The following is a 20136-nucleotide window of genomic DNA, read 5'->3' on the forward strand; positions in this document are numbered from 1 at the left end:
ACAGAACTAGAACAGAACTAGAACAGAACTAGAACAGAACTAGAACAGAACTAGAACAGAACTAGAACAGAACTAGAACAGAACTAGTACAGAACTAGTACAGAACTACTACAGAACTAGAACAGAACTAGAACAGAACTAGAACAGAACTAGAACAGAACTAGAACAGAACTAGAACAGAACTAGAATAGAACTAGAATAGAACTAGAACAGAACTAGAACAGAGCTAGAATAGAACTAGAACTGAACTGGTAGAATTTGTATTTCTGCTATTTTTTAATATCTAAAAAGGAAGTAATGTTTAATATCTACTTAATAAAAAAGTTTTGTATTTCTATTGAAATTAAGATTTTTAATAAATTCTAACAATCAATTGTGATAAATTCATAACAACCTGCACAATTTCCTATAAATAGGAAACATCTGTTTCTCATTATTCGTTCCCCTCGTAAGGAAAATTATACTTCCTTTTTAACATCGTTTAACATAGTTTTATATTATTTAAAGAAAAAAACTTAAGAAAATTATGTCAATTTATAACTTAGTTATTAAACTCCCCTCCCTCACCTCTGCCACTCTTAAAAGGGTCAATTAATATCATAACTTACACACTATAAACACTAATGTGCTTTCTCTCTCTCTCTCTCTCTCTCTCTCTCAAGTATTCTGTTAAATTTAGCATATTTAAATACTTGTATATTCGCACTTCTAATAACAATTTTAACTAACATCCTACTTTCTCTCATTCTCCACTTTCTTTTGTTCCATTTCAGCATTCAAGGATAAAAAATATAACACGTGGACTATTAAACCAAGAAGATATACTCTGCAGGATAAAAAAAGAAAATAAAACTAAAATACCAAGAAGTGGAACGTAGAAAAAACAGCAACCAGATGGTAAGTTAATAACAATAATAAGTTGTGCCCCTAATCCATATAATCTTCACTTGCTACTTGTGTTTCCTACTTTTCTCACTACAAACAACTGAATTGAAAAAAAAAAAAAAATACAAAAAATGAATTTAAAGAAGGAGAATAGCAAGAAATAAAACAACCAAATATGAATTTACTAAAATCATGTCAAAGGTTTATTTTTATGCTTTTTTTGTGCTGCTAAAAAAATACATAAAAAATCTAAGTCGTTTAGCTGGTGGTGATGGTGTGTCATTGCTGCCGGTAGCAATTTATTACATGAATGAATATCAAAAAAAAAAAAAAAAAAAAAAAATTCTAGAAAAAATATATTTTACAAGTTTTGTGTATTTGTTTGTGAAATGCTAAAGTATGGTGTCGTTTGTTAGAATCTTTAAAGGAATGTTATCATTATTGTAAAAAAAAGAAAATAAAATAAATTAAAATAAGTAATTAGAGTCGGACGAGGCCAACCATGCAATACCCTACATCTGTTACAAAAATAAAATGTGATTTAGTTTTTATAATAAAGCATTAATTTGAATTGCACCTTGCAACAGATATACTTAAGCCATTTATTGTTAAATAAAATTGTGGACATTTAAGTCAAATTTTGAAGGAGGCTTTTTATACCGGCTGGGTCTAATCAGGCTCTATAATTATAAAGTTCAAGAGGGTCATCAGGGGTAGTTTAGTACTTTGTATAGATACCAGTACATTAAACATAATTATGAGCTTAAAAGCCCTATTCTACGGGTTCAGTTGTATAGGGGCTAGGTGGAACAATGAACCGATGTTAACTATTTTCAATAGGCTTCGTCTCCGGTGCCATAGAAGATCATTTCATTGAATTATCTCAAAAATTCCGACATCTGCTTAGATTACAAGGTTTAAAAGCCCTAGACGGGGGTTCAGTTGTATGGGGGCTAGATGAAGTCCTATCTTAACCATTTTTAATAGGCCCTCGGGCAATAGAAGATTTTGTCCCTGGAACAATAGAAAATCATGTAACAAATTTTATTGAATTTTCTTCAAAATTGCGACCTCTTGTTTTCTTCTTTAGACTATTGACTAGTCTCTAAACTAGACGGACGGACATAGCTAAATCGACTCAGAAAATGATTCTAAGCCGATGGGTATAGGACCAATATTGTTGTGCGTTGCAAACCTCAGCACAAATCTAATATAAATACCATTCCCACTAAAGTGGTTTAGGTTATTAAAAAAACAAGGAAATGTAGCACAAACCGTTCATTTTTAGTTTTTTTTTTGTAACTACAAAAATGTACATTCTATCATGTATACAATGATATTTTACAAAGCCAACATAGTTTTCGCAATATTTATATTTATGTGCAAAAATTTATATAAATATTTGTGTTCATAATTATATAATAATAATGTTATTTCAAACAACAATTAATTTTCGATCACAATTTCCATGTTAGTGGAACACTCTGTACTGTGACTTTTTAGAACCGAACTAGAAATTTTGTTTCAATAGTTGTTCTAGTTTCTCATCAAAAACGTTCGTTATAACTTTCTATATTAATCAATTAAAAAAAATTCCTCTATTTGAATTTTATTTCTTAATCATCCAAATAATTTGCTTTATAATTATGTAGAATCATTATTTACAAACTAGAAAACTTGTGCCTCTTGTGGTTTGTCGCTTCAATTGTAATTACATGTTATCTAACGACAAAATGAAAAAAAGTCAAGAGATGAAATCCACTAAACTTGTTCTACTTTATGCTTTAGGGTACTTAGTTGTAGTTATCTCATGGTATAAGGCTCTTCTCTATACATACAGAATTTTGTTTTCTATATAAAACGTAATAAACCCAGAGAACAAAAGGCCGTAAGATGAATAAGAAAAGAAAAATCTAGGTTAGGTTAAGTTAGGTCTTGCCTATTAACTAGTCTACAGCCTGGCCTATTCACTATTCTGTGGACTTGCCTATTGGCTAGTCTATGAACTGGCCTATTGACTGGTCTATGAACTGGCCTATTGATTAGTCTACGGACTAGTTCATGGATAAGCCTATTGACTAGTCTACGGACTAGTTTATGGATTGACTAGTCTATAAACTAGCCTAAGGACTATCTTATTAACTAGTCTATAGACCAACCTAATGACTAGTCTATGGACTAGCCCATTGACTAGTCTACGGATTTAGCCTATTGACAAGTCTATAGACTGGCCTATTGACAAGTCTATAGACTGGCCTATTGACTAGTCTATAAACTAGAATAATAACTAGTTTATGTTTGTTGACTAGTCCATTGATTAGTGTATGGACTAGACCATAGATTGAAGGCTATTTCATAGATTAGTCAATAGACCATTCAATATAGTACTTATTAGACTAATTAATAGACCTGCTAATAGACTAGTCTATATAATGGGATAGTCCATTCACTAGTGTAAATACTAGTCTATTGAAAAGTTAATGGACTAGCCTATTGAGTAGGTTATGGAGTACAGACTAGTCTACTCCATTGACTAGGCAACTGATTAGCCTTTGAACTAGCCTATTGACTAGTCCATGAACTACCCTATTGACTAGTCTATGAACTAGCCTATTGACTAGTCTATGAACTAGCGTATTGGCTAGTCTATGAACTAGTCTGTGAACTAGTCTATGAACTAGTCTATGAACTAGTCTATGAAAAAGTCTATGAACAAGTCTATGAACTAGTCTATTGACTAATATATGGTCTATACTATAGACTAGTCTATGGTCTATACTATAGGCTAGTCTATGAACTAGTCTATTGACTATTCTATGGACTAACCAACTGATTAGCTAGTCTATGGACTAGCTATGGATAAGCCTATTGATTAGTCTATGGACTAGCCCACTGACTAGTCGATAAAATAGCCTATTGACTAAACTATGAACTAGTCTATCGACTAGTCAATGGACTGGCCTACTGACTTATCTATGGTCTAGCCTATTGATTGGTGTATGGACTGGTCTATAAACTAGTCTTTAGATTAGACCATGGACTAGCCTATGCACTCCATGAACTAGTCTATGGACTAATGGATAGGGATAACGCTAAACATAATCGAAACACATTCCATAGACGCTTTTACTTTAATTTTTGTTTTGCCATATTAAGCCTTATCTTAAACTCAAACTAAAATGTTTGTTGGGTTTATGAAAAAAGCACTCATAAACAGACTAATACATACACAAAGAATTTTTATTCCTCTATGAATTTTAGTACGCTTTGGCTGACTGGCTGTGTGACCAAGTGGCGTCCAAGGCATTTCTTTAGTATTTTAAGTTTTGTTGTTGTTGTAGTGCTGTTTTCTACTACTTTTCTGTATTTGTAACACTTTTTCTTTAGGTTTTTGTGTGTTCTATTTGATGTTAGAAAGAAATAAAGAAAAACTAAAAAAAAATCACATCTTTATGGCTTAATAACGCCCTCCAGAGGAGGAAATTGTAATCAAAGTTGATTTTATTTTCAATTTTTCTATTTCTGTTTTAAAATAAAAAAAAAATAATGTAGAGACATAAAACTCAAAAGAAAGAAACAATACCCTTGTTTAGCAAGTTTATTAAGAATTGTTAATGTTTTTTTTTGTGTGTTTGTTTTTTTTTCAATGTCCTTCGAAAATTGTTTTAAGGATGTTCAAGATTAAATTAGGTCTTTAAATAAAACATATGTATGACGTTTGTTTCTAAGGGTATTTATTTATATTACACAAAAAAAAGTTTTTTTTTTCAAAATTGCCTAAATAATCGACTCATTCTGCAAATAATATAAATAATAATATTTATGTGACTGTTTCATATTTGTTTCTTGTTTTTGCTTTAAATATTTAATAAGTATTATAACATTATAACATTATTATACATTTATCCTTCTCTATATAAAATGAAACTTTTATACCAGAAAAAAAAAACACCTTTAGGGTTTGTATTAAATATTTAATGAAAAAAAGGTTTCCTGGCAATAATTCGAAAATAAAAACTTACATAAATTTTACCTCATTATATTTAAGGTGTTTTAATAGCTATTTTATTATTAAACTAATAATAATAATAATAATTTTATAATAAGCTTTTTGTAGGTGTTCTAGTTTAGGCTAATAAAAATAAATTACTTTCATTTGCCTCACATGCTCGTTTTTTTTCTTCTTTTCAACTTTCTTTTGGATAATCATCATTATCCTTAAAGGACTTATAATGAAACAATTTTTTTTGTTTATATATTTTATGAAATTTTAATTTTTAATGTTTGCTTTTATTTTGCTTCTTTCGTTCTCTTCTATAATTTGCTGTTTCATGTAATATAATTTAACCATAAATGACATTTTGACATACTTATTTTCTTTACCATATTTTCTTGTATCTAATCTCTGCTCATTTTCATTTATAATCTTTATATTTAGGATGTGCTTTTCGTTAGTTTTTTTATCAGTTATTTTGTTAACTACTACTTATATTAGTAGTAATATACTAATATTCGTTTAAAAACAGCAGCAGAGTAACACTTTGGTTTCATCCTATAATCTTGATGTGAAAAAGTCTATAAATGTTTATTAGGTTGGTATGAAATTGCAAGAAGTTTATGAAAGGAATAAACTTAAATTATTGGAAAAACGATGAAATAGGTTCATTATTTCACATACTATCAAAGCAAAAATATGGTGACGTCTTGTACTTATCCAAAAACTTAAATTTCAATGACTATTACCTTACTGGCTGCATTACATAGAAGGAGTCTAGTAATGACTTTTTTAGAATTGAAAATTTGTGCTTAAATACTGTTTTTAATATTTTTAAACAAAAATAAAACTCTTAATTTGCAGGCGATCGAAGTAAGTACTTATTTCATTCCCTACATGTAAGCGGGCGCGTTAGAAGTACACGCTATCAATGTCATCTTTGTGTTAAAACAATGAGTTTTGCTTGGATATTATCCGTACAAAAGAACTTCAAGAATTTCGTCCTAATGATCTTAAAAACTTCAAATGTATTAGAAAACTTTGGCACTTTAAAGTTTGCCTTCAGAAAATGACATAAAAATCTGAAATATTAAGATAAGCGTAAAATTTTATATAAATACGATGATATATAAAGCATAATCCCTCGTCCCGATCGCCCGATCTAATAAACCGACCCATTTTTGAAACTTATTAGAGGACTTTTGAATAACATATTCTAACGTTCAGAATTCTCGTTTTGCTCGTATAGAGTCCAGGATCGACTTACTGATCCAAAAGTCTTAAGTAATAACACAATGTATATACTCTTTCTAGGGATTAACTTAAATTCATTCAAATCGTGATAAAAATATTAAGAGTTTTAAGAAACTTCGACCCTTTTAAGTTTGAGATATTAAGATCACTGCAAAATTTTACATAAATAAGAACTTATATATTAACTTATATCTATTTCCTAGATCGTCAGTTTATCGCGTTAAATCCGAAACTGTCTCATAATTGAACTAAGACATATTAGTGAAGTTTTGCTCCAAAACATATTTTAGCGTTCAGAATTCTCGTGTTGCTTTTATAGTATCCAGGATCGAACTAAGACTTATTAGTTAAGTTTTGTTCAAAAACATATTCTAGCGTTAAGAATTCTCGTATTATTCGTAGAGTGTCCAGAATTGAACAAATCTCAAGTGATAATACGATAAACTCTTTATTGGATTTTGTTATTTGAAATACACAAAAATAATAGCTTTCCATTTTTAGCTTCAATACTTGAATTCAGGTTTTTTTTCTGCTTTCGGCATGTTTGATTTTGCAGTTTTCTATATTCTGCTGGATTGGTTTTCGGCTCGAACGAATTTCAGTTATTGGCTTTAAAAAAGCTACTATAGGGTTAAAGCAGGTTCAGTTGTATCGGGTTTTGTTTTTCTGCTGGATCGGATGTTGTTTTTTACCAGATTCAGATTCCGCTTTACAGTTGGATCAGTTTTCGGTTGTATCGACTTTTGGAGAGGTTTTCACATAATCAGATTACGGCTATACCATGTTATTTTGTTGTGTCGAGTTTTAGAAAGGTTTTGACATGATCAGGTTACGGTTTATAGCTAGACAATGTTTCAATTGTATCGAGTTTCGTTTAGTTTTACTGATTCAATTAAGTACTGATTCAACACAATTAAGTTAAAAGTCGACTTTTTGACTTTTAGTATTTTGTAAATAGTCGACTTTTCGTCTGTTCGACTTTTTCGACTTTTTTCGACATTTCGAGTATTTTTGACCTTTTCCGACTTTTTGATTATTTCCGACTTTTCGAGTATTTCAGACTTTTCGACGATTTTCGACTTTTTCCGACTTTTTTTTCGATTTTCAACTATTTTTGACTGTTTGTCTTATTTCGACTTTTCGACTATTTTAGACTATTCGACTTTTTCAGATTTTTTTTCTACTATTCTCGACTTTTTCCGACTTTTTAACTATTTTTGACTTTTTTCGACTTTTTTTTGACTTTTTACGATTTTTTGACTATTTTTAACCTTTTCCGACTTTTTCCGACTTTTCGACTATTTTTGACCTTTTCTGACTTTTTTACTATTTTCGACTTTTTCCAACTTTTTGAGTATTTCGACTTTTTTTCGATTTTGAACTATTTTCGACTGTTTGACTATTTCTGTCGACTTTTTGACTATTTTTGACTCTTTCCGACCTATTGACTATTTTAAATTTTTTCCGACTTCTACTATTTTCGACTTTTTCCGACTTTTCATATTATTGACTTTTTTCGACTTTTCTACTATTTTCGACTTTTTTTCGACTTTTCGACTTTTTCACAGTTAACTTTTTTGTAACAAAACAGCCGACTTCGACTTTGCGACTTTTTTCGACAAATAGTCGATTGTTCGATTATTCGAAAGTCGATTTATAGAACCCTAGTGGACAATACTGTTGCGTCTGCGTTTGGTTTCGATTAATTAACCACTGATTAACAATTTAAACCAATTTTTATTGAAAAATAGTGAATTATTCAATAAAAAATCTTAATTTTTAATCTTAAACTGATTAATTTTTGTACTAATTATCTCTAATTTTAAAGTTTCCACTGCAAATCTAACGATATTCGTATTGTTTTTCCACCAACACACTGACTGCTTGTCTGTTAAAAATGTTTAACAAAACTAATTTAAAGGCATTTTTAGACCCCCAAAAAGGCATACATTTTTTTCTCGATGCAGTAAAAATAAACATTAAGAAGAGTGTAAAAAAAATGAAAAATTTGTACAATTTAGGACATGTCACGTTTAACACATGTACATATAAAATACAAACAAATATGTAGTTGTATTACAAAAACTACTAAATGCAACATGACAAGTTTGTCATATTGCAAAGTATCTAAAGGGTGATCGCTAAAATACATTTTTGTTAATATCATTTTTTTTTAAATAGAAATATTAATAAAGATACTTTAAATTAACAATTTATATTGAAATTATAATTTTGAGATTTTTCTCTTTTAAATATCAAATACATAATAATGTATTTTGGGGGAAACCCTAAACCGTATGAATACCCATTATCTCAAACAAAACGACCACATGCAGTAAAACTGCATAAGAGTACAAGGTGTTTTACATGCATGTAAAGTTTTGTGTATATAAAAAATGCAATGTAGAAATCTATGTAAAGTACTCGACAACAAAAATATCAAATAAAAAAGAAGCAGCACCAGCAGCAGTAGTACTCTTTTTGTTTTTTTTGTTGTTGTTTGCACTATTTGCTAGAGGTACTTGTTAGTTTATTTTTTTTTCTTTCAAAATAAAATTTTTGTTGGGGAATAAACTGGGTTATTTTTAGTCTTAATCCAAAAAAAAGAAGAAATATTTTTTTTTATAAATTTTCTTATAATCTTAAAGTAGCTCATAGTGACATATTTTTTGTTGTTGTTGCTGTATGTTAAATATTTGACACTTGATGGTGTCGAAAAAAAATGACAAATTTATTTTTATACTTTGTGTTTTATGTCTGTTAGGAATGTTGTGTTTTATTTTTTTTTTGTAGCTAGTTTAAAGGGGGGTCCCTTAGATAATTATTGTAATCGAATGGGGATTTTACGTGGGTCACCAAGAAAGTCAAGGGCAATCTTTTTTCATTCATTTTAACTTGAGAATCGAACTTATTAAAAGATAACTTACAAAATAATCGAATACTAATTGAAAACATTCTAAGAGTACATTTTAAACGACGAAAAAGTATGAGAAACTCCTGCGTGTTTAATTTTGAGATTTTAGATAGTACCAGTTGAAGTACAAAAAGAACCAAAAAGTGAACTGATATTGATACCATCAGATTAAATGTCTGCTGATAAGTTTCTATGATTATAATTTGCAAAAGATTCAGTTGAAGGACAAAAAAGCTCCAAAAACGTCCTACAGATTTTCTTTTACTTAGGACTCTGAATGATTTTATGTTTCTAGATTTAGTATTAAAGAAAGTTCAATATTGTAGAAAACTCAAAAAGTTACAGTTTAAGAAAGAAAATGTACCAAAAAGTTATGTTTCTCTGTTCAATATTATAGAAAATTTAAAAAGTACCTTTTTGAGGAACAAAGAAGTACCAAAAAGTACCCTTTTATAGTTATTAACTTTATTCGGGAGCAAAAAATACCAGTAAATGAACAAAAAGTGACCAAAAACTCTCCTTTATGGGTCCACTTCCGAAAATGAATTGCAACAAAAGTTTACAGTAATAAGTTGAAAACATACACGAATTATTCAAAGACACTTTCCTTAGATCGGTCCATAATTGTAAAAAACTTATTACTTTAAAATAAAATCGGAATAAATTTTGACTCAAAGTTATTTTTTATATATGCAAACCATTCCAGTCGGCCTTGAGTTGTTCATAGTTCCAAATAAAGATCACTTCCCAGAATCATTTTATCGTGAATAACTAATTAACTTCTAAAAATCTCTTAGTGGTAAATAACTCATGAAGTAATAATGAAATCGGGATAAAATTTGACTATAATGTGTTTTTATACCCTAAACCACTATACTGGCGAGGGTGTTATGAGTTTGTGCGGGAGTTTGTAACAACCAAAAATATTGGTCCTAGGCCCACCTTAAAGTATATCAGATCGTAATAACTTTCTGAGTCGATTTATGTCCGTCCGTCTGTCTGTCTGTCCGTCTGTCTGTGTGTCCATGTAAACCTTGTGTATACGTTACAGACCTAGGACCACCTTAAAGTATACCAATCGGCTCAAAATAACTTTCTGAGTCGATTTATGTCCGTCTGTCTGTGTGTCCATGTAAACATTGTGCACAGGCTACAGTTCACAATTTTCAAGATAATTTCATGAAATTTGGTACATACTCATTTCTTGGTTCAAGGACGAATGCTATTGAAAATGGTTGAAATCAGTCCGTTATTTCGCCTAGCCCCCATACAACCGTACCCCCCGAATCGGGCCTTTAGGCTCATAATTACGTTAAAAGTTCAATTATATCAACAAAAATCAGCAATACTTAGTTTTATAGAACGATAAATGATACTATTGAATTTTACAGTGATCGGGCCTTATTTGACTCTAGCCCCCATACAAACTTTCCTTCAGAAAAGATCTCTTCTAAATATCATGTAATCGTAAGTAAGTCATTACATTATTGTGATATTTGGATTACATTCTATGCGAATATGTTTTGTATATATATAAATCGATTTGCAAAAGTACTTTTTTTCGGATTAATCCATAAATGATTTTATCTTTCATGAAAAGTTCACTTCCGAAATTCACTTAATCATTTATTAATAATGATATCGGTATACAATTCTACATGAATATGTTTTCTCAAATCATTCTGCGACATCTCTTCTGGATTTATTGGATGGTCTATGGCCCTGCCTATTGACCATTTTATGAATCAGCTAACTAACTAATCTTTTGCATAGTCTACTAACTAAAACCGTCTATGAACTTACATATATGTAGCAGTTTATTAACTTGTCTATTGGCTAGAATATGGGTTGGTTTTTGAACTTGATTATTGTCTACACTATAAACCATTTTATTGACTAAATCAAGGAATAGTTTTGGACCAATCTATTGGCTAGACATCGGACTATTCTATGAACCAGTCTATGAGCCTGCTTATTGACTGGTCATTGGAATGGTTTTGACTATTGACTACACTGTAGACCAATCAATAGATATGTCTTTTGTTTACTCTTTGGGTCAGCCTACAACCAATCGATTAATGTCCAGTAAAAATATACACTGAAAAGTAATGAGTTAAGAAGCTAAAAAATGCTTTTCACTTCTTTTTATTAACATTTTAATCAAGTACTTACCACGCACGTTTAAAAATAATACTTACCACGCTCGTTTACAAACTACTACTATAAGTGATTATATATAACGCATTATAAGAGTACTTAAAAGTAATACAAATATTATAACAATGTGATAACATTGAGGGCAATTACTTACCATCCTCGCTCACAAATTGCTTGTAATATAAGTGATTAAATGTAAAACATTATAAGAGCACTTAAAAGTAATATAGACGGTAAATTGTGTTGTATTCATTGAAAATTAAGTAGTTCTGTAATTACAAGTATTTAGCGAGTTTTTTTTGTTAAACATTTTACATAACTTTATATGTTTTGATGCCTTGAGCGAATCAACTTACGATCTTTGATCGGCTTAGAATCATACAATTTATCAGAATAAATCTTTCTTTGAATCTTTTCATTATCAATTATTTCGTACATTTTTAATGTAATTTACTCTTTTAATCAATTTAAAATAAACGTGTTGTAACATTCTCTAAAGTACTTTATGTACGAAAATAACAATTTCATTTCAAATATATATTTTGTTTATTATATTCAAATCATTTAATAAAAATTCCCCACACTGTCCATTTTTGGTATTTTTACAACATATTAACAAAAATATTTCATTTATTTATTATTTGTTGTTTCGTGTATATAAAACTATTTCATCCTAATAAATAAAACTTCTGTATTGTTCATATTCGCCCAATCCTTCGCTCTCTAACACACCCCCGGCCCTTCTCTCATATAAACAAAAAATCCCAGCAGTTTTAAGGAAAGTCAGTAAGTACTTATTCGGAAACTACTCTAAGATAGTTTTTATGGGTTTTATATTACAATTGCATGTCAATTGTTTACTCAACCTGCTACAGGTAATCTAAAGAGGAGTCAATTGTCTCTAAGTAATGTATAATGTAGTTGCTTTGAATTAATTCAAAATTCAAACTAATATTTGTATCCAAACTAATTCAAATAATTGTCTATATAAGTCAATTGTTGATTGAATGTATAACTTCCGCTTGTGACAAGTTACACAGTTAATCAGTGTTGATTCAACAATTCGCCATAGTCGTCACCCCAAAACTATTGGTAATGCCTTGATTTAACTATAAAATTTCCATTTAAATATTTATGAACTGCATGTCGTTTGTTGTATAAAATGATTTTTACTATTTCCAGTTTAATTTTTATACTTTTTCATTTACTCGACATGCAAAATAAAATTTACAATAGTATTTAAAAAGTTTCAGTTTTGTTACTGAATTGAAATGAAATACGTGACAATTATTATTTACTCTGTTTTTTTGTTTTGTTTCATTTTATACATATTTTATATTTGTTTTTTTTTTTTTAAGTTTTGTACAGAAAAATAAAATACAGGGAAATCCCTACCAGAAAAATTTCATTGTCTTTCTTCAAGCCCCCAATCCACCCACTCCTATATAAATGTCTGCTTAAATTCTATATTTATATCCGCTTTTTTCGGGTGAATCAATGTAAACTTTTGCACATTCTTTTATGTTCGTTATATTTACAAGAATTCGTTATTTGTGGTGTTATTAGGGTTATAGTGGGTTTTAAAGGATTATTTGATGTGGAGAAAACTAAAAGATTCCTTTAGTTAATGTGACATATTTAGGACACTTGGGTAAAGTTTCAACACAATTTTTTTGTTAAAAAATTATTTAAATTTAATTAAATATACGTTTTGAAATTTGTTTTATAAACCTTTGTTAAATTTAAAAATTTGTTACAAAATAAACAATTAGTTCTTTCGCACTGCTGTTACTCTAATATCCTTTTAATATTTTTATTTGCCAAAAAGTGTAACCCTAATAATTTTGTATTTGTAAAATGTTAAAGTTTCATTCAGATTACAATTCTTACTTCACTTTAAGTGTTGAACTGGTGATATTCATATTTTTCTCAAAATTGAATGCATTATAAATTTAAATATTTTTTTATTTTTTTTATTTCAATAATGATTTCCTTGAAAATTTTGTTACTTCATTTCTTTCAAGCTGAGCAGCACTTTTCTGTCGATAATGGATGAGTTTTGTGTTTGAAGAGAAAACATGTTATCAATGACATCATAAGAATGACAGGGAGTATTCGCAAGATATCTTTGAAGTATTTATTCGATCATAAAATATTTGTAAATTTTTTGCAGAATTTATATTTTATAATTTAATTTTAAAATTAAAAAAAAATATATAATTTTAAACTATTTCATAAACTAATCTATTGATTAGTCTACAGTCCATAGCCTAGTCAATAAACTTGCCCATAGACTAGTCAATGGACTAGTCCAAAGTCTTTTCAATAGAAATAGTCCATTGACTATTAGTGGAATAATTAGTAGATTAGTATTTTTAATAGTTAAAATACTATTCCATTGGCCAGTCAACATATAATGGAATAGTCAATAGAAAACTTCATTGATCAATCCATATACTAGTTAATATACAAGTCCCTAGACTAGTCAATAGACTACTTCAATAGACTGCTCCACTGACTAGTCCTTAGACTAGCAAACTAGTCAATAAAATAATCTGTAGACTAGTCTAAAGAGTATTCCAGGGACTATTCAATAGATTTGTCCATATACCAGTCAACAGACCAGTCAATAGACTAGTCCTTAGACTAGTCAATGAAGTAGTCTATTGACTATTCATAGACTAGTTTAATGCCTTAATAGACTACTCCATTGACTAGTCTTTAGGCTAGTTTAATGCCTTAATAGACTACTCCATTGACTAGTCTTTAGGCTAGTCAATAGAGTAGTCCGTAGAATAGTTTATAGAATAGTCTAAAGATTATTCCATAGACTTATCAATAGACTAGTCAATGAAGTAGTGTATTGACTTTTCTATAGACCAGTCTATGGACTAATCTATTGTCTAACAGACTAGTCAATAAACTGACTAGTTCATAGAATAGTCAATAGACTAGTCCATAGAATAATCAATAGACTGTATACTGGTCCCTAGACCAGAGATACAAGCCGAGACGGCTCAAGCTGGCCGCCGGTTTTTATAAACCGCGACGCCGTCGACTTCTTTCGGCTCAAAAGCTAAGCCGACTTAAACGTTGCCGCCGATAAAGATTGGAATCGTACATGTATTTCAGAAAATAATTTAACCAATTTGAACGGAGTTTCCACTAATTTAAATTCTTATGGCAAATTGAAAAGAGTTGACACACAATATTGTGCTAATATTAAAATAGTGATAACTACTATAATAATGACTATTTTCTGTCGAAAAACTTTATATAGAGACAGGTTTATAACAGATTATTACACACACAATTTTTAATATAATTATGGTTTATAGGTCAATTTCTGAAGAAAAAGTTAAATTGAGCCGACAATTTAGCCGCCGCCGTTATTTTCTATAATAAGCCGCCGCCGTCGACCTAAAATGTTTGCGCCGCCTCCGCTGATCATTTTGCATCGGCTTGTATCTCTGCCATAGATCAGTCAACAGACCAGTCAAAAGATTAGTCAATAGACTAGTTAATAGACCAGTCAATAGACTATACAATAGACTAGTCAATAGACCAGTCCATAGACTAGTCAATAGACCAGTTCATAGACTAGTCAATAGAATATTTCAGTTTGCACAGATTATTCCAAAGACCAGAGGCTGCCACTGTAAGCCGTTTCGCAATGTTCTCCCTCTAGACTTTTGTAAGTCCAATCATATACAATCACCTTCATGCAAGTGAGTTAAAAAATAAACCGCATCCCAACGATTTACCATCTCCGATTTATTGTGTGCACAGTTAACAAAATATTTACATGCTGATAACGATATTGAAGTTTCGTCAATGATATATTTCGTCTGTTGGACTGGCGGACTGGACAAGTGAATAGCATGTTGATGGTGATGGACGATTGACGGTTTTGTTTTTCTTACATGCTTGATTGATTTCAATAGTTATGAACTTTATTATTATAAAAAAAATACATACATACATACACACACACATTACATTCAAATACAAAATACATAAAATACAAGTGAAATGATCATAATTTTTTTGACATGTCTCTTAACAACAGCAATGGCAATAACAATAATGATAATGACGACAATGTTAATATGAGACATAAAACACAATGGACACACTAACTACAACATACATACACATGAACGATGTAGAACAGAGAGTAGGGCACAATTTCTAAAGAAAAAGAACCAACAGAGCTGCAGTGTGTGAATAAATATTTGACTAGTACAAACTGAATAACTGACATTGAAAAAGTTTAATAACTGTTGTCCACACTGTCTGTCTGTCATTTACATTGACTAGCAAATGCAACACTGCAACTGAATATGTTGCATATACAAAACATTGTTTTTTTATTATGTATTTTTAATGGGTGGCGGACGTTTAATATTTGTTTTATTATTGTTTTTTGTAGTTGTTGCTTTTGGAATGTAGATTTTTTTTATGAATTTTTATTTATTTATTTTTATTATTTTGGAGTTTATGTCATAAATTTAACAATGAAAAAATATTACAATTTATATGTATGTATTTTTTTTTTGTTATTTTCAATACCTGCTGATTATTTAAATAAATTTCCGTTAATATTTGTATGTGACATGTATACGCAAAATAAATACTTTATTTTATTTAAATCAACAATTTAAATCTATAAATTTTTTTGTTTGTTCTGTGTTGTATATATAATTTACAGTTGCATTTTATCGACAATGTTTATTAGAAGTTTTTTTGTTTTGCTTGTGTATCAATTAAATGTTTTTATATAATATTATATATTGTATTAAATTTTCTAATGAATCTGTTTATTTGATTATTTATCAATTATAAACAAATGCGGGTTATTTGTAGTATTAAATGTATATTTTTTGAATTCATGCTGTTTTCCCTTACAACAGCTGTCATTTTTGAAAACTGTTTTATAGATGACATATGATGTGTTGGTTTATTTGCATTAGTCAGAGATTTCCTTTATTTGATTTAAATTAATTAACAATGTAGTATTATTAACTTATTAAATTTGAAAAAATATCTGTCAAAATGACAGCTGTCATTCTCGTTCTGACGTTGTGTGTTTTGCAATAATATATTGAATTGTTTCATAAGTTTTAGTACAATTACTAACACCTCTAGCGCAAAAATTTCATTGAACATATACACGCGCCATATTTGACAAGTAACATTTATGCTTCTTTTGCGCATTAAAAGTTATTGACTTGGGTTTTTTGATAAATAATGAATGGTATGCTACTGAAAGTTCTATTGTGATTGATGGCTTAAGGTTTCAGGCCGCATAAATGAAACGAATATTTTCTTGATCACGATAGTGATAAAGAAGATGGTATATTATTTTCTACTTCTTGAGAGAAGGGTTCGAAACGAATAGTTTTCTTTATTTGCACTCTTTAATCTGAACTTCGCAAATGTTGGCTAATTCATCAGCTACACAATTTCCTATTGCTTTCCCATGTCCAGCTATCTAAACGACTAAAACTGTTGAGTCCCGATATGGATTGACTAATCTTGATCCTATTCTAACATGCCCGTCATTTGTGGACTTAATGTGAGGAAATATATTCCGTAATACTAACAGAAAATAAGATATGATTTTGTCTTATTCATCAGCTACACAGTTTGCTATTGCTTCCCCATGTCCACCTATCTAAATGAATTAAACTTTTGAGATCCCACATTGGTTGACTAATCTTGATATCAGATATTTAATTGATATCGTTAGGAGATTAGTAAATACAACTTGAAAATATATATCGGCATTCTATTCAAGCATGCCCATCATTTGTGGACTCAATGTCAGGGAATTGATTGCAGCTTGACTATCGGTAAAGATTTGAATATATTCTGTAATACCAACGGAAAATGAGATATGATTTTAGCTAATTCATCAGTTATAGCTTTCCCATGTCCACTATTCAGGCCCAACATTGATTGACTAATCTTGATGCCAGCTATTTAATTGCAGCTTGATTCTCGTTAGAGATTCAAGCATGCCCATCATTTGCGGACTTAATGTCAGGGAATTGATTGCAGCTTGACTATCGGTAAAGATTTGAATATATTCTGTAATACTAACGGAAAATGAGATATGATTTTCTCTAATTCATCAGTTATAGCTTTCCCATGACCACCTTCCTAAACTAACAAAATTGTTGAGGCTCGACATTAATTGACTAAACTTGATGTCAGGTATTCAATTGCAGCTTGATCCTCGTTAGAGATTTAAGCATGTCCATTATTTCTAGACTTAATGTCAGGGATTTTATTGCAGTTTAACTGTAGATAAAGATTTTAATATATGATATTTAAGACTGAAACAGATTAGAAGCATTCCGAATTAAGTTTATAGCTTTAAAACCCAATACTTTTGCTTTCGCGCGTGATCACCTGTTCCTTTGTTCGGAATTCGCACAAAATTCACTACGTGAACAGGAAATTTTATCGCGAGCAATTATGCTTCTCCTATTACAACAGAAATTCAACTTGGGCCTTCAGAAATCAGACTGTTGGCGTTATCTTGAACAAGACGCAATCTGGAGAAAATTGAAACATTTCCAACCGAAATTTGTGTAAATCCATTCATAGATAGAAAGGGACATTTCGAAAAGATACTTCTCGTATAATTATATTAAATTTGAGACTTTAGAAATTAGACCGCTGGAACCATAGTGTACAGGAACCATAGTGTACAAGTTGCAATACACACTATATCACACACTCCACTTTTCACATTTAATATGGTTTAAAACCGACAAATAAAGTTTATTATGTGGACTTGTTATTTGTGAGTTATGGGCGTGGTTATCATTATCATTCCCTATGATTTTAAAGAATAAATGTCGGCTTATGAAACATCCATAGAAAAACTATGTTGGTTTGAGATTTTGAAAATAAGACTGCTGGCGCTGTCGTGTATTTGGAGACACTCCTCTTTTTACTTTTAATCTGGTTTTAAATCATCAATAAACTTAAGTATGTTGGTTTCTTATCTGTAAGTTTTGGGCGTGGCTCTCACTGGGATCCCCGAGGATTTGAAACGAAAAAGAGACATTAATGCAACATCCATAGACCAACTATGTTTGTTAATAAGAACTTTTTTTCATGTATACACCGGGGAGACATAATATCTTGATTATCTTCTCTCATCTTGGTTTTATTGCAATCGCGGGTAAAAGTGGAGCAGTGATGATCAAATGTATAATCGGTCTTTTCTTCAAATAATTGAACATGTGTATACACCGGGGACATGATATCTCGATGATCTTCTCTCATGTTTGTGTTACTGCAATCGCGGGTAAATGTTGTGCTATTAATATATTTATTCTGATTGGACTATATAAAAAAAACTTGTGATGATCAAATGTATAATCGGTCTTTCCTTAAAATAATTCAACATGCTGGTACCATAAGCTACAATAGCCTACAGGGCAGATTTGCGTCCTAAATCAGGCAGTAAGCAACATTCATTTGGAGTTCATTAGTACGTTAATTGGCAATAAGTATTAAAACTAAAAATATTCCTATGATAAATCTTTTGTATTTGACGATTCTATCACGTATTATTGAAAATCAATTAAACTACTTAATACCTTATTTAAAATTCATTTCCGCTATCATCTTCTTAAGGACTTAAGAAATCCTTTATTAACAAAAAAATAAAATTTTATAAAATAAATTTCTCTTTCACGCTATTACAATACAAATAATCATAACTTTTTCTCTGTATTGTTTGGCAATATTAATCATTAATAAATTCCCTATTACAATATTTCAAATTTTATAACATTTTACATTTTCTTTTCTTCAAAAAGAAAAAAGTAAAAACCTTTTTTTTTAAATATCGTCATAAATCAAAAGCTTTACTTAAGGGATTCTTTTGTATTTATTTGTCCTAGCCACGTTTTTTCCATTTCTTTTTCATATGCGCTTAGGGAGGATTTCCTGATTGTATTCTGATGCCTTTACCCTGTCAGTTAAGTGAAATCGTATGAAACCTTTTTTGGTTGCCAATAATTTGTTTATTTTCGTATGAATATTCCTTCAACAACAAATTTTTATTTTATTTATTCTTTATTTTATTTCTTAATATTGTAAATATATTCTTTCGTTATTTGATTTTGTTGAAATGAAAGTTTAACTGGGAGTGAGCATGTTTATTGTTGTGGTCATATCGATACACAACCCCACCCTCGAAGCAGAAGACCTACACGTACGATTGTGGAGTGTTTTTTAAAGGGGGGGTTTGCTAAACAAGACAAAACCACCACTAAACATTGTGACTAAAATAAATCGTTTCCTTGCTTTAAATACCCATATAATACTGTCAATAAGATACATGTAAAGTGGGCAACGAATGGTAGTGTTATTTTATGTCGCCACACCAGCTAGGGAATGTGTCCTAGCTGGTATGGCGGCTATTACTTACAAGCAGCTAATGGTATTAGTTAATTTGAAAGTTTACTAATAAAACAAAAACAAATATTTTTGTAATGAAAACAAAACAGTTTACATCTTTTATTAGATTACCCTTTACAGAAATTTACACATATGTGTAGTCGGTTCTACATACATAGTTGTTCTTGTAAAAAAGTAATGTGCACATACGAATATAAATGCCCTTGGATTTAAAAGAAATCTTCAATTCGGAAAAACTGTTGGTGGAAGAATTTTATCATCAGTTCAGTTCTTATTCAGTTCCAGTTCAGATTTAGACCAGTTCAAGTTCAGTTCTAGTTCAATTCAAGTTCAGTTCTAGTTCTGGTTCAGTTCTAGTTCTAGTTCAGTTCTAGTTCTGGTTCAGTTCTATTTTAGTTCTAGTTCAGTTCTAGTTCAGTTCTAGTTCAGTTCTAGTTCAGTTCTAGTTTAGTTCTAGTTCAGTTCTAGTTCAGTTCTAGTTCAGTTC

General features: G+C 30.1%; 1 protein-coding gene across 3 annotated transcripts in view; it reads left to right on the forward strand.

Annotated features, from left to right (window-relative positions):
• Positions 1 to 20136, forward strand: part of LOC111677239 (tyrosine-protein kinase Src64B) — a 54582-nt gene that overhangs the window by 15101 nt on the left and 19345 nt on the right. For all 3 annotated transcript variants that reach the window (XM_046950928.1, XM_046950930.1, XM_046950929.1), the window contains exon 2: positions 774 to 897. The gene's annotated coding sequence lies outside the window, so the exon portion shown is untranslated. The remainder of the gene's footprint in view (positions 1 to 773; positions 898 to 20136) is intronic.

This window comes from Lucilia cuprina, chromosome 5 (genome assembly GCF_022045245.1).
Source record: "Lucilia cuprina isolate Lc7/37 chromosome 5, ASM2204524v1, whole genome shotgun sequence".
NCBI lineage: Eukaryota > Metazoa > Arthropoda > Insecta > Diptera > Calliphoridae > Lucilia > Lucilia cuprina.